The 15,798-nt window shown below is 39.7% G+C and overlaps 1 protein-coding gene across 3 annotated transcripts in view; it reads right to left on the bottom strand.

The window, feature by feature from the left end:
* The window catches only part of flrt1a (fibronectin leucine rich transmembrane protein 1a), a 45,953-nt gene that overhangs the window by 14,812 nt on the left and 15,343 nt on the right, over positions 1-15,798 (bottom strand). For all 3 annotated transcript variants that reach the window (XM_023276365.3, XM_055017534.1, XM_035951027.2), the window contains one exon: positions 951-1,210. The gene's annotated coding sequence lies outside the window, so the exon portion shown is untranslated. The remainder of the gene's footprint in view (positions 1-950; positions 1,211-15,798) is intronic.

Consider the following 15,798-nt stretch of genomic DNA (forward strand, 5'->3'; position numbering starts at 1 on the left):
GTGGTCCTCTGTGTTGGTTTGTATTTGCTACAGCTTTAAATTCTCCTGATTTTAGTTAAAGTGATTTTTTTTTCACAAGAATGACAAAAAAAGATTCAAGTAAATTACAGACATTAAATCCCAAGCATAATTTTGCAGCATTTATGTGCAATTCATAGAAGTGAGTCTGTTGTAAGATAATGCTTTTGAAATTTTGATCCAGTACAAAGGCTCACTGAGTAAAACTCACATTAGATGTGGTTAAAATAGCCCGAGTTCATACCTCTCATTTATTACAATTACATTTGAGTCTCAGTGCTAAGCTTCCATTTCTCTGAAAAAGACAACCCAGAACAGCACTCAGCATTGTGTGAAGGTAAAACCCCTCTCACTGTGGATGAAAAACTATTGTATTTTCAGGAAGAAAAAAGTCTTTGTAACCCAAACTGTGACATATCCTTGCTCTCTGTAAAACATTAGTGCACTATCTGTATGAAAATACAATGTATTAAAGAAATAATGATTTGTAGAAAGAAACTGTAATGCAATTTTGTACAGACTGAGCAGGGAAATGTATTTAGATATTTCTGGAGCCCATCTTCTGGCTTAGGGGAAGGAATTTTAAAGCATTTCGCAGCAGACAGAATAGTCTGTCATCCACTTGGACAAAAGAATATAGTTATATATTTTAGAATACTGATAATTATCAGTAACTGACTTCTTATGTTTTTGAAGCTCTCCAGATATTCATGTTGTAGAGAAACAGATGCTCACTGCCGTGACTCAAATGTAATGGTAATACATGGATCACTGGGGTTAAAATAACATAAAACTGCATTTGTTCAACTACAGAGGAAAATACTTTGATTCCACCGTGGTCTCATTACATTATAAAACATCAAAAAGCTCAAATAATTCTAATGCAGAGACTAAATCAGGAATAAGAAAAAAAATCCACATCATAGGCTTACTTTTTGAAGTGGGGCTGACAGGGAAGGAGGTGCTGCCGCACCATTTGCACTATTCTTCCCAACACGATTCCGTCAAAATGTGAAAACTGTATCTTCTCCAGCTCTTGTCAACACGTAGTCCGTAAACTCTGGGAAGCTGAGGCGGGTGGTGGCGTGTAGGAGTGTGCTCTCACTGTTGTATAGGAACAGCTCTTTCTTCAGTGTTTTTATGCTCAGCTTTGAAGTAGATTAGTTGTCACCTCTGGCTCCAGATCTATTCTCTGTGGAGAAAGAGAGTGACAGGAAAAACTTAAGAGATCAGATATGACCATCCAGTGTCAATCAAGATGCCAAGATGTCACATTTCTGATGAAACAGTCGTCAGCATTACAGATCTCAGTGCATGCCACTCTGACACTTGGGTGTTGTTACTGTATGTCATATACAGTATGTCAGTCTCTGTTTTTATTACTTTTCCTCTCGGTTAGAGGATTAAGTGATTTATTCTTCATTTACCAAAATTTCATTCTGTTTATTCCAAATAAATCAAATATACATTTGCGATGACTATGACTCCATTTAATCAAAAATGTTCTAAATAGGGGAAAAAACAACTGAACTTGCAGTTTAAGTGCTTTTAATGCCAATTATAAAAATATAAAGTCAGTAAACTGAAGCAACCCATTTCTTTTCCCATGATTTACCATCAAATTTAATGCTGTGCTCCTTTCCACTAAGCTGATGATCGCCTCAACGTGATGACATGAAGGTTGTTAAATCAAAGTAATTTCAAAGAAAGCGCTCAAAGAATGATATCGATTTCAACTGAAACAAGCTGCCATCAAAGTTTTCAAAGCAAACTTAAGCCACGTCTTTGCTTCAAACCTCACAAAACGACGGTCCCGCTCCCCCCCGCCTCAACCTCCGACACACCTGCTCCTTTGGAAAAGAAGATGGTTAATGACATCTGAAGCTGCCAGCTACCAACCAGCACACTTGTTTTTTTAAGACGAGGCTCTGAAACTCTGCCAGCGGCCCTGTCCACCTCGGCCTCTCTGTCTTTGCTTTGCATTGATGCTGATGGTGTCTCTTTCTCACAACTGACTGCACTGTGACACAAGACAGCACGCCATCTTCCTTTAAGTCACTTTGACTCACTTCCCTTGTCAAGAAACCGAGTCTCATCTGATCAGACTTTCAAAACTACAGAGGATTGCTCTTTCCTTCTTCCTCTGAAAATCTTAAACCGACTGCCTAAAGTGAGTTCTGTTATATTGCCTTCCCAAAAAACTCCGAACAAGGCCACTTTGTATGCTGTATTTTCTGAAACTTTAATGTGAAATGTATATATTATAATAGTAATGTCTTGAAATTGTGTTCCAGTTAAAATATGATTAATAGTAATTCCACTGCACTGCTCATTGGAACAGGCTTTAAGTAGAAACATGGTACTTAACCTCTTAAGATCTACTTTACTAAAATTCGTCACTGACTGACAGTGTGAGTTTGTGCCTTCATTAGAACTAAACTGATCAGCCACAACATTTAAACCACTGACGAGAAGGTGAACGACTTCAGTTATCTTGTTACAGTCCAATGTTCTGCTGGGGAACCTTGGATCCTGGCATCCACGGTGATGTTATTTTGATACATACCAACCACCAAAACATTGTTGCAGACCAAGTGCACCCACTCACCTTGAAACCTACTGGACCCAGAGGACCCACTACCAATGTCAGAGTGCAGGACACACCCAGATCCTGTGGTAATATCCTGACAGATCACAGCTGTGCTGGTGGCACTAGGTGGGTCCACATAATATTGGGCAGGTGGGCTTATTGTTGTGGCTCATTGCTGTACATGACAAATACTAAAACACAAGCTCTCTATAGAGTGTCACCCTGTTGTCCTTTATCAAATGATTTATATTTTTGCACTTCAGCCCCATTTTCCCTGTCAGCAACACGGAGACACAGTGTCTCTTTTGGATTTCGATCCTGTTTTTTATGAATGTGCAATCAAGTAGAAACATTCCAGATGTCTTGTGCATTATTTTAAAATTGTAGTTTTATAATTCCTTGGGATCTGCAGTAGAAGAACAAGGTATTTGCGAAAGGTTCATGTGGATGAAGGGTTTTCAAAGTCTGGCAGAACGACAAAATGGAGACAATTGTACCCTCGGCCAATTTGGCACCATTAAAAGTATGTCGAATTAGTTATTACAAATTTCTGTTTGCAATGCACACACTGAAAGCTGCCATTGTATTACTCTGATACCCTGAGATTAAACTGTTTCCTGATAGGTCATTTCTAGAGTGAATGAACCATGATTTCCAGACATATGTATGGATAATAATTTGTAAAGACTACTGGAAATTTATAGAAGATAATCTTGGGCAGCAGGCCATACTGAATCAAAAAATATGTGAACCATACCCATGTGTTCAGATTTTAAATAAGTTATGACTCAGACAAAGAGTGCAATTCTGATGGTAATTGCAGCTGTTGGGTGCTGTCTGGTTAGGTTTTTAAAGTACCTTAATTGCCTCCATGAGCTGTGTGCCACCATTACTGCCACAACTCCCACTGCCGATATTGATAAGCAGGCCAAACCACAATGACTAACTTGTTTTTGCAACGCCACATGCATCAGTCCCTTTCACTTCACGCACTGTCTTTGCTTCGTGACTCTCCCTTTGTGTTCCCTCCCTATAACTCTGCCGCGCCCACCCAGGGAGGTGCACCGCACAGTTGGAAAACCTGTGAAGCAGCTAAATACTTAACACAGATGTTTGGTGCAAATGAAAACCTGCATTTCCAGTTAGAAATACAATCTCACCGCTGAACTGGAACTGAAACAAACACAGCAGGAGTTGCCAGATATCTACGTGCTGGGCAGGCAGTGCACCCGAACTATGATTTAATTCCAGTATATCATCGGTTATATGGTTGGGTTGTGATTAAACAATCTTCAATGCCAGGTGGCAGTGCAGCATACTGAGTCAATTCAAACTGAGACACAAGGGCAATGCAAGGGTCGTGTAAATATCTGTGTTCAACTTATATAGGAAAACTCAGAAAACAGCAGGAAAAAAACATTTGTGAGAACAACTGTTTAATTATTGAGCTCTATCTCCTACATTCCTATACAACAAAACTGCATTTTTAACAAGAAAAGCACTCAGAGAGCGCAATACTCCGCTGTTTGTTTCATGATTTCTGACGGATAAATCACGAAAAGTCCGCAGCAGTGGATTTGTAGTAGGATCGCTATCACGTAATCATCAGCAGGCAGCTAACGTAGCGTTCACTTGTTGTCATAGTTACAGTGACGCTGTGCTGTTATCAATGATACAGAAATCTTTTACAAATCTGTGGATACAGACCATAAGACACATCACTGCCAAAATCTGATTTTTGATGAGGTGGGACTTGTCTCCATGGTAACCCAAAAGTGGAGGACAAGCTTCAAACATGATGTGAAATAGTTATATTGGAACCTAAAGCAACTCACACCCAAGTAAGTTTTGGTATCAACATTTAATCAGACGAGTTGCAACAAAACTAAAGTTCGAAAATAATTGCCTCCTCATTGAAAATTCTGTTGGACTTGTGCCACCATCACTCCTCCGTTCTCATAACATGAAATTTCCTGCTACGTGACACTGTTAACTTGCTAGGAGAAAATATGTTTCTTGCAAAATGTAAATGGGATTGCAATTTAGTTATATAGGGGTGTCATTTTGTGGAGACAGGGTTGTAATGATCATAACAACAGTTGTGATTTATTGTAGGAAGAGACAGCAGAAGCAGAGATTGTGCAGTGAAGCATACCATGCAGTTTAACTTATTTAATTGCTCCGTCTCAAATTGCAGGTTATTTGGTTGAAATATTGTTGTTTTGAAAAATAAAATGGAGACACGTCTCATTGGTGTCTAAAAAGCTTTAAAGAAAATGCACTAAAAGCAAGAGTCACTATTGAAAGCATCACTGTTTGGGAAGTCAGACAGCACCTATGCAGCCCACAGTCTGCTACAGGCATCCCAAAAAGAGTCTGCATCTTCCTCTCCAAGGAGGTCCGAGAAAGTCGTCTTTCTCTGCATTAAACCTCTTGGCTCTGTCACCACATCCCATAATTTCTCCTATCATTGCTATGACACTTAAGTGACCTTTTGATTCCCAGCTCTGACACACAGGTTGAGTTGCATATCTCCAATTTTCAAGCTGAAATCTCCAATTGGATTCCTGCCAAACACCTCCCTATTGACCTTGACAAGACTGAGCCGCTGTTCTCCCCTCAGAAATCTTGCCCTTAACAAGTGCCGTCAATCACAATGACACCCGCCCAGTTGCTCCTTCCCAGACCGACGTTTAGTTTGATCTTTGACAACCAACTGCTACAGCTCCTATTGCAGATTCGCTGGCTGTAAAATCTGCTGACTCAAGCCCAGTTGCTTGTACAAACACTCTTTGTCTCCCATCTGGACTGCTGCAGCTCTGATCCGGCTGAGCAACCTGAAAATAACTGCAACACAGTTGTCAAACTAAACTTCAACATATACGTGGCCTTGTTCTCCATTACTCTGATAAAATGTAGTAATGTTCTGGGCGCAGGTTGTACTGTTTGTCATCATATTTGTTTTGTACTACCCATCTTGAACTACAAGCACCACTTTGGATTAATTTTCCACCAGCAACACAACATTTTTAAAATGCAATTAAAAGGCATCTGTGTAAATTTGCAAGTTGTTCCCTGCCAGGTTGTCCATCCTTTAATTCTTTAACTCAGTGTAACTGGATAATGGTGAGGAAAAGAAAAAAAAGGAACAGTTCAGCATTTTGGGGAATATTTTAATTAACTTCTTTTCCAAGAGCTATATGAAAAGATTACTACCCTTGTGTCTGTATGCTAAATATGACACTTTACAACTGGAAGCATCTACCTACCAGCACCCCTAAAACTATCATGTGAACACAGTAGTCTGTATCTTTATCTGTAATCATTTAAATAAGAATTAAAGAAGAGTTTTAGGTTTCAACAAGCTTCAAAGCAGCCAGTCCTGTTTCCAGCCTTTGTGCTAAGCTAAGCAAACCGTTTCTTGGCATATGATATTAATCATCTCATCTGACTCCCAGCAAAAATACATTAGTGAAAAAACTGGGAAGCACCTGTATATCTTTTCCTTTTGAGTGTGAGATAATATCAGTACCTCTCATATTTATGGTGATGTACCAAGCTGGAGGCATGACATTTTTAGCTTAGCTTAACAGTAAGGCTGGAAGCAGCAGGAAATGGCAGCCACGGTTGGTTATCGAGGTTCTTTCCAAAGGCACCAAATTCAGCACATCATATCTTGTTTGCTTTATCTATGATCACATTAATAATACTTCAGAAGAAGAATTTCAGGTGTTTTAACTTCAAGCAGAGCTGGTATTGCTGTTTCAGGGTTTTAGCTAAGCTAACCTGTTTCCTGGTGGTATCAATTATCTCACCTGTCTGATTAACTTTTTTACTCAGTTTCCAGGTTTTGTGTGTAGCTAAGCTAACCATTTCTTAAAGGACAGGAAAGAGGCTACCTTCTCAGTTATTTTTCAGCAGTGTACGTATTGGTTAAACATTTTGGAAAATAAAGACATTCTCTTTCTGAGAGAAAGAAAACATCAGTATATGTCATGTCTCTGCATTAAGTGTAGAGTTGTAGGCAGGGCAAGTGGCTTAGCTTTGCATAAAGACTGGAGTAGGAGGAAATAGCTAGCACAAACACTAAAACTGTCCAGCACAGCTCATAAAAAGACACCACTGCATGCTGCTGTACAGTACTCTGTAGCAAACTGCACAGGACAACTTCTTCATGATATGACACAATGTGAACTTTTAAGGGCACTGCTTTTTTCAGAATTTCTACTGTTAGGTGTTATAAAGCATATAAAATCACAAATCACTTTCAAATGATCCTTCCAAAGTGTAAATTCAGTAAGTAATTCAATCTTTAATTTACTCTTTAACAAACAGACACAAGATTAATACCAAAATTCTCAGCATTCTTCAAAAATAAAAGCAAATGAACTCACTGAAAAAACGTCCGAATCTCATTTCATGCTTTGGAAACTTCTGATGACCCATCACATAATGATTTTATTCGCCTGCAAATGAGCTCCCATGTGGAGGTTTTATGTCTGTGGCTATCATGTATCTTCAAGTTACTGCCTCCATGTGGGTACAAATAAAAGATTCAAATGAGCCAATGCATGTGTTTTAAATTGCTTCTACTTCACACTGGTTCAAGAGCGATAGACAGTAAATGTGCAGAACCTGAAGCTGAAGTGATCTGACACACACACACACGCACACGCACACACAAATACACACACACACGCTCTCACACAGATGCCCTGCGATGTGATCAGACTTTCAACACGGCTGCACATAATGTGTATTCAGGCAGGCAGGGAGGTGGTGGAGAGCGGCGTAGTCCAGGATGACAAAGATGACAAATAATTGAGACAAAACACACTAAGTGAGATAATTTCACACGAACAGTCGGCTCGGACGTTCCTTTATCATTGTCCCGAAGTTGTTCTCGCTCTTTCTCATTCAGTGCTTTCCTGTTTCACTTTTCCCTCCGAGGCCCATCTCAATGACAACTGAAAGAGCATTCTCTCTTCCCTCGTTAACTGAGGAGTGCATCAGTCCTAATAAGAAAGCTTTTACACGGTTAATTAAGAGACACTGTAATGCAGTATGTAATGCTCAATTTACTCTATCTCATTCTCCCCCTCGTCCTCTTTAATTTCATTCAGAATCAATCTGTCGGACTCTTTTTTTTTACCTTATTATGTGGACTTTTCTACATCAAGGCCCACTATGACTGCCTAATTTGCTCGTGTCGACTCCATTTTGAGCCTTTCCAATAGTTTCTCCTTCCACTGCACTCTCTGATCGGCCATTTCTTTTAATTCTCAGCCTTGATGTTGCTAATTCAAGGCCGAGAAGATGGGAGAAAAGGGAGTGAGGGGAAAAAAACGGACATAAGGAAATAAATGAGCTGGTTAGGAGAGATATTAAGATGATAAAATACATTAAACAGGGGGCAGCATTCACCAAAATACAAACACTGGCAGGGTCTGAACTGCAAGGACTTGCCAGTGAAACTAATGTAAACATGGAGGGAATATAGAGTGGAGAGGAAAAGAGAAGCTGTGAAATAGAGTGGGGTAGTGTTGGGGTGAAAGCGGATGAGTAAATAGACCGATCACACTTTAAGGACAAAGAGAAAAAAGAAGAGGTGTGGATGTCAGCAGACAGAAACAAACAGAGAGGACACTCGCGAGAGAGCGAGCTGAGGTTGGCGTTTTAAAGGTCCACACGTTTGAACATTAATTAAAAGTTATCCACTGATGAATTGCCCTGTGATGAATTGTTTCCCTTACCATAAAAACTGTGTATGCTTCCCAGAGGGATAGAAGCAGGCCACTAAATCTGCCATCCATGTTTTTCATGCTCTCTGCGTTTGACAGTAATGAGTCAGGCCAGTATGATTGGCTGTTCGGCGGCTGATTAAAAGTAGTTTCTCCTAATACATGGATTTACTTTGACATTTCTTATGCAGGAGACCTAATGCCTTCTTCAACTGTGGTGGGCAGAATCATTATTTATATAAGAAAATTCATTTCTCAGTTGTCTTGGTTTGTAATGTGATGAGGGCAATGTGATATGTTAGAGCAACAGAAATATATTTATATCAAGAATGTATCAAATGAAAATGTGATAATAGCCATGTTTCCATATGATTGTCAAGTGAGTTTCAGGCAAGTAATGAAAAACAAAATTTGACTTGTTTCCATTAACTGCTTTGGATTGAAAGCGTCTGACTCTCTGGATGTAGACCGCTGGTATAAGCCTGAAATTGGTCTGCCACACAGCTTTCTCCTCCCCTTCCAATACTACACAACCGTTTAAAAGTTTGGGGTCACTCAGGCAATTTCATGTGTTCCAAGATGTGCTAACATAATTGCACAAGGGTTTTATAATCATTAATTAGCCTTTCAACACCATTAGCTATCACAATGTAGCATTAGAACACAGGAGTGATGGTTGCTGGAAATGTTCCTCTGTACCCCTATGGAGATATTCCATTAAAAATCAGCTGTTTCCAGCTAGAATAGTCATTTACCACATTAACAATGTCTAGGCTGTATTTCTGATTCATTTAATGTTATCTTCATTAAAAAAAACTGCTTTTCTTTCAAAAATAAGGAAATTTCTAAGTGACCCCAAACTGTTGAACGGTAGTGTATGTGTGATTGTTTTCAAAATCTCCTTGATTAGCATTCGTCACCCTCTGGAAGATTTTGGAGGAACAACATTGGTTCATCCATGGCTATAAGCCCTGCTCAATTTCTCTAAAAAAAAAAAAAGCACAAACAAACCAGAGCGTTTTTCAACCTGTAACAGAAATAGGAGTTGCTGTAGATGAAGCCAGAAACACCATTTGTTTGCCAGCTGCAGAAAAAAAAAAAAAAAAAACAAGTGCAAACTATGAGACAAAACTGAAGAAAGCTCTTAAGGAACTGTTTTCAATTGAGAAAATTATCTTTCATAGAGTTGGTATTGGCCATGTTTCGGAGATGAAGGCAATGAAATATGCAGAAACAGCTGATCAGTCATGTGAGTTAAATGTTCGCTACATCAGAATTTTGAAGTGGTGCTGTCACTCATTATGGGCATTAACTCTTAAAAAAAACAACACTTCAAGCAGGTGCAAAAACCTTCTTGCAAAACTGGGAACATTTTGGGTAATTTTGCTGTTTTAATTACACTTTTAGAACACAAGACTTCAGAATAACCTTAAAAATATGTTATGGAAAAAATGCTGAGAGACAGGAAATATGGGTAGAAGAATGGGAAAGACATGCAGTAAATGGACAGGGGTTGGACTTGAACCCATGACCGCTGCGTTGGGGTCTATAGCTCCTGTTTACGGGTCGCCCCCTCAACCTGCTGAGGTATCTGGGCGCCCATTAGAGTCATTTTGATTACTTGCATGCAGGTAGTTTTAGAGAAAAGGTCTAAAAACCTGCAAAATAAATACCTGCTGAGCACCAAACAGGAGACAAAGTTCCAGACTACCTGGTGAACAATGTAGAGTATTTGTAACAAAAAAGTTCAAATACTTCCCTCAGGCATTGGAGGAGACCAAAAACAGAGCTAAAAGAAAGTGAATAATGAACTTACAGTAGCTAGGTTGTCAGACACATGACTCCAAATGAATGATAATACCAATGACAAAACTGAGGTGAAAGTCAAGTAATGAGCAATGTAAAGTGTTAATTTATTGGATAAGCAGTTAATAAAAAGTACGTCAAGTCATTATTTCTTATATAGTATTTAAAACAACAAGTTGAGCAATTTGCAGCAGAGAAATAAGACTGACAGGTATGAATATTAAGGTTATGGTCCCATAGTATTATTTATTTTGTGAATTATTACAGTTAATACCAGAATCTAATGTAACATTTCTTTATCGCAGTGCCGTCATTAGCAACCTGCTTTTTCCCTGTGAATGTTTGGTCGCTTATTCAACAAGCGAAGGCACAGGACGAGACGAGTATTAATGTTTGAAAGTCAGATAAAAGGGAAAAGTGCACAGGCTAATGTGGGTGGTTGTTCAGAGTCTGCAGCTGTCATTCCTTTTTCAATAGTCCCAAAAACATTTAGTTTACAAAGATATCACTTCTGACAACTCCCTGATTAACTGTTTGTTTCAGTATTTAATATCTTCTCTGGAGAGAACAGATTCTCCTGAGGAGTTTTTACCCTTGACAAGCTTTGAATGAAATATGCATTTAGTTTCAGAGTAATTAAAGTAGGCTCTGATCATGCTGTATTCGCTGCATTATATTTCCTTCCTATAAAAGGCCTTGTCATGCCAACGTGATTTGCTCGCATCTCATCAATTCAAATGCGCCTCACCGAAGGAGATACAAGAAAAAGACAATAGCGCGCGTTGCAAACTTGCACACACCAGCCGCATTGAAGCTGTTATATGACGCAAAGTGGGAGACAAATTGCAGAGTTGCAGGCTGAAATGGTTCACGGCCTCGGCTGAGTCTGATATATTCTGCCCGCTGAGCTCCACTAATCACTGCAGCCTGTCACAGACACGCCCCTCTTCCCCAGAGGGCCCACGATCACACTCTGATCTCAGGGCAGTCACTGACCGATCCCACAGAACACACACGTACGGACACGCCCTCACCACACACACAAAATCAAAAATTAGCTCTTCATGCATGAATTCACTGATTGTCAAATGGATCACAGCTGAAATACAGTTTGAGTTCCTTTGCTCTGCCTGGTAACAGAAAAAAAAAAAACAACCTTCTTTCTGCCTCCTGTGTGCTTTTTGTGATTCGCTGGAAGCCAGAAACTGCATAGTACAGCATAAAAATTTCCGTATCTATCATTCTTAATTGTTCCTCTATTCCACCCCCATCTCCTACGTTCACACAAACACACTCGGTGTGCTCATTTGTAAGCTGTATCAGTGTAATTGATGCAATGACTGGAAATAAACAGGCAATTTAAGTGCTGGACACCTCACTGCTCTCTCTCTCCTTGTCTCTCTGCTGCTCTCTCTCCCACCTCTGTTTCCCCTTTGTCCCTCCACACACACACACAGTCACACATACATTGTGGACTATCTCGCAATCGAACAAGGTGGAATAAGGGACAAGGTCAACGAGCTGGGGGGAAAAAATGTGTGAGACGGAGAGGAAATTAGGCAGGATAAGAATAGAGAAGGACAGAGGGCATGCAGAAAACAAAGACTAATCTCACAGATGACTCATGTCTGGATGACCTGTTTAATGACAAACTTACAGCTCTGTGAGAGAGCAGGAGACCACGTTGTCACCATTTTTTGCAGCTCTGACCACTATTCTTGGTCTTTTTTGTTGTTGTGAGGCCTGCAGCTCACAGGAGGTAGAGTTCACTGAATGCTTTCACCTTCCAAAATGTTTCCTTTGAAAAGTCTTCCCTCTTTGCGTGATGGGTCGTCCTCACTCGGCCACTCAGCCAAGCGGACAGTGTTCCAACCGCTCCTGCCTGCAGCCAGCTTGGACCAAAAAAAGGACAGAACTAGCCCAAGCTGATCCAACTGGCCACGTCAATCCAACCAGGCTGCTGCACAGAACAACAGAGTTTGAAAGAAAATGCATGTGTGCATTAACATGGTCTCACCGTACAGAGACACACCCATTTAAATAATTATTTAAAAGGTATGTTTCCAAATGTGTGCCTGCTTCATGTCTGCATGTGTTTGTGATGCATTAATATGATCCCACTTGGTCCTGTTAGCATCAGTTGGGAACAGTCATGCTGTATGAATATTAAAAGCTTGCTGCCAGTTGTGTAGGCTAGAGAGTTAATAATAAACGAGGTCTAATAATTTAACGGGTCTGCATGTTGACATATCCCATGGGCTGCCATACTGTCTGTACAGGAGGTAATAGAAAAAGAAAATCAAGCATAAAATGATACAATAGGAGCTGGCAAATGGCAAGAGGCAGAAATCAAGAACACAGGAAGAGGAGCAGGAGGTACGGTTTCATTGTCTTTCTCGAGGCTTCCTTTATTCTTAATGGAAAAAGCCTCTAGAGTATCCTGAAATGGCCCCAAGGAACCAGATCGTCAAAACCCACAGTAAATGTGTTGGAAAAAAAGAGAAATTTAATAATTAATCTAAACTCTCAACACAAATGTGCAATAATATTTTACATTTTGTAAATTAATATGTCATTTTTGAAGTTTGATCATTCTTTGCTTCACTTAGTTGGGCTGATTTGCACTGTAGTTTGTTCTTAAAGGTTTTCACTGTTAATGCACAATCCACAGTGTGAACAGCAGCTACAGTATGGTGACTAAAGTCATCAAATTCTATATTCCCTTGCGCCCCCATGCCCCCTGGCAGGTCAACCAGGTTTTATCTCTACCATTAAACCTGCTGGCCTCCATAACTATCATTAGGTTTCTGGGAAAAAGAGCTGTACGTGTGAAAACCGTTCACCATGACCTTTGACCACAGCACTGCTGCAGCCATATTTTTAGGACTGATGACACTTGCTCTCCTGCAGACGAAAATATCGTTGCTATCCGTCAAAGCACATGCCCTTGACTTGGACCTATAGACCAACTTAACCTTGACTTGGGTGTGAACGTGATGTTGATAACATTTTAAAAAGCTAAATACACATTGTGCTCATCAGCATCACTCAGTTGAGAAAAAAGCACGCTTAATGCTCATGGTAATGTTATCCATACACAAATGTAGTAATATTATACCTGTATAGATATTTGTGCTGCTCACTCCTCTATATGTATCTTTGTGCTTAAAACCATGGTCATCATGGACAGCAAATACATTTTACATAAACAATCGATGCAAGACTGTTTGTCTGGAAATGTTACTGCAGCGCACTGAAATTAGAGCCATTCGGTTTAAAAATAAGAATAATACATGATAAACTACTCATGCAAGTCATGTTTAATGTCTTATATTGAGCCTAGAAAGTTTTTGAAATTGCCCTTAATCAGACTGTGAGAATGAATGTACAGATTTTCCATCCTTCACAAATTGGTTTGTATTTTTTTTATTGTATGATAATCAAATAACATAACACTTGAAACCTGCTTGAGTCCATCACAGTCAACAATTAAACCTGCAGTGACTGACTTTTAGGGCTTTTGAGGGTAGGTGGAAACAAGCTGTAAGAGCAACATTATCATTTACCTCAAGTTGTTTCTGGTCTTTTTGCAAATATAAATCCAATATTCACTCCCATTTTAGCTCTGTTTTGGTCTCTATCAATTCTTGAGGGAAACATCTTGATCTACAGCTGCTAAATACTCCATTGTAGTTGCCTAATAACTCTTTTTGTCTGTCTGCTGTTTGGTGCAGCAAGGTTACTGTGCTGTGGATTTTTAAAGCCTTTTGGTGAAAACAAGTTCCTGTTGTGGGCTATGAAAGCAGTCAGTGGGAACACAAACAGCATAGTTGTGGGCGAGAAAATCAAGCTGAAAATCATTGAAAAGCTCCATCAAGATGAATTCTTTGAGGGTTTCTTTCTGTGTGTGTCCACTTTCACAACACACAGCTAGCTATGTGAACCAATGTCAGTGTGAAATTACTGAATATTGAGTTGTGTGGCAACAAATTGCAGACTTTTAAAAATAAAGGTACTCAGACAATGTTACTATGCAGAACAACATGGGGACCTAATATTCACTGTGATGGATTTCAAAACTCAAGCAAACTCACAGAGATGGATGGATTGCTCAGTATTGTCACCTATAGGGTTTCTGCTTTGGAAGCTCGGTGTGGCGGCTCGACTCGTTGCTATTTTGGTACTACCAGCTAATTCAAAAATAAGCTCAGAGGTTGAGTGCAAGTGGCGCAGAATAGGATCTCTGGATTAGGACTGTCTTGTGACGGCACCCACCTGTCAACTCATCCTTAAATATGCATAACTTTAAGTCTTAATACAATTTAAACAGGTGATTTACATAAATATTCACCCTTTCTACAGCTGCCATGAGTGAGGAAATAAGCTATAGAGAGCAAAAATGCTTTTCTACCAGGCTGTACACAGGTTTATCTCAGCTGTGAAGTTGGACATTTTAACATGGGGGTCCATGGGGACTGAATCACTTTTGGAGTTAGCCTCAAGTGGCCATTGAAGGAACTGCAGTTTTCAGACCCGGGAGTTGCCGCTTGATTCGTTAGTAGCCTGCTAGCAGGGGACATTCATGTTCCCATGACAGTGAACTGTAATAACTTTGAAGACCTCTTACAATTTTATCTGGGCAAAATTTGTATTTGTCTTAAAGTTTGGTTCGATTTTGACCTCAGCTGAGTTTGCATACACACTCCATGTACTGAGGGTGAAATGTCAGCTTTGTATCACACGGATAATAGACATCATAAATATTATACCTCTAATTCCATTGTGTGCATATTAGCATGCTAACATTAGCATTTAGCTCAAAGTGCTGCAGTGTCTGGTGTGGGTATGTGAAATACTGTAGGTATTTTGGTTTCTAAATGTTCTCTCTATTCCACCTCTCTCCCCCTCACATCCTGACGTTGCTCATTCTCCCTTGAAAGACTTCACTTCTTAATGGCAGCATTATCACTGCAACCTGCTGGCAAACAAACCCCCACTCAAACAACAAAGCACACAAACTGTACACACACACACACACACACACACACACACACACACACACACGTGTATATACATACACACTGCATAGGCCCTCTGCAGTGCCTCTACCTCATTGACCACAATATAATACTTCATTAGCTATATAGCAGATTTTACCGTTCTAAGTGAGATTAGCTTCCTTTGTCTCCTTTTGGCCTCTGAAAAGCTCCCTGCCATAAACCTTCTCTCCAGTCACAAAGCCAATAACCTCAATGTCAAGAAATTTTATGTTTTCCTGGCATTTTTTTATTTGCAATTCATTCCTTTATTGTCAGAAGTGTGTGCGCTGGCACAGATCCACGGCCATATGACTGATTGTGACTCTGACACTGAAAATTGTGGCACTGTAAAAATACACATGGCTCACAGAGGGGTCAAAACCTCCTGTTTTATTAGTAAAAACAGGGGAAAAAACAAAGAAAGCCAACACTTGCATAAAAAAGGCATGATGCAATTTTCTAAAAAGCTCATACATTATAAAATGTACTGTAATGTTTTTGTATATTTAACAACTCCCTTCTGTAATATTAAACACCTAAAGTATTAACAGTCAAACTGCTTAAGGCGGTTCCATAAAGGGCAGCCATTTGTCTTTCTGCACAG

This window comes from Amphiprion ocellaris, chromosome 14, assembly GCF_022539595.1.
Source record: "Amphiprion ocellaris isolate individual 3 ecotype Okinawa chromosome 14, ASM2253959v1, whole genome shotgun sequence".
Taxonomy (NCBI): Eukaryota; Metazoa; Chordata; class Actinopteri; family Pomacentridae; genus Amphiprion; species Amphiprion ocellaris.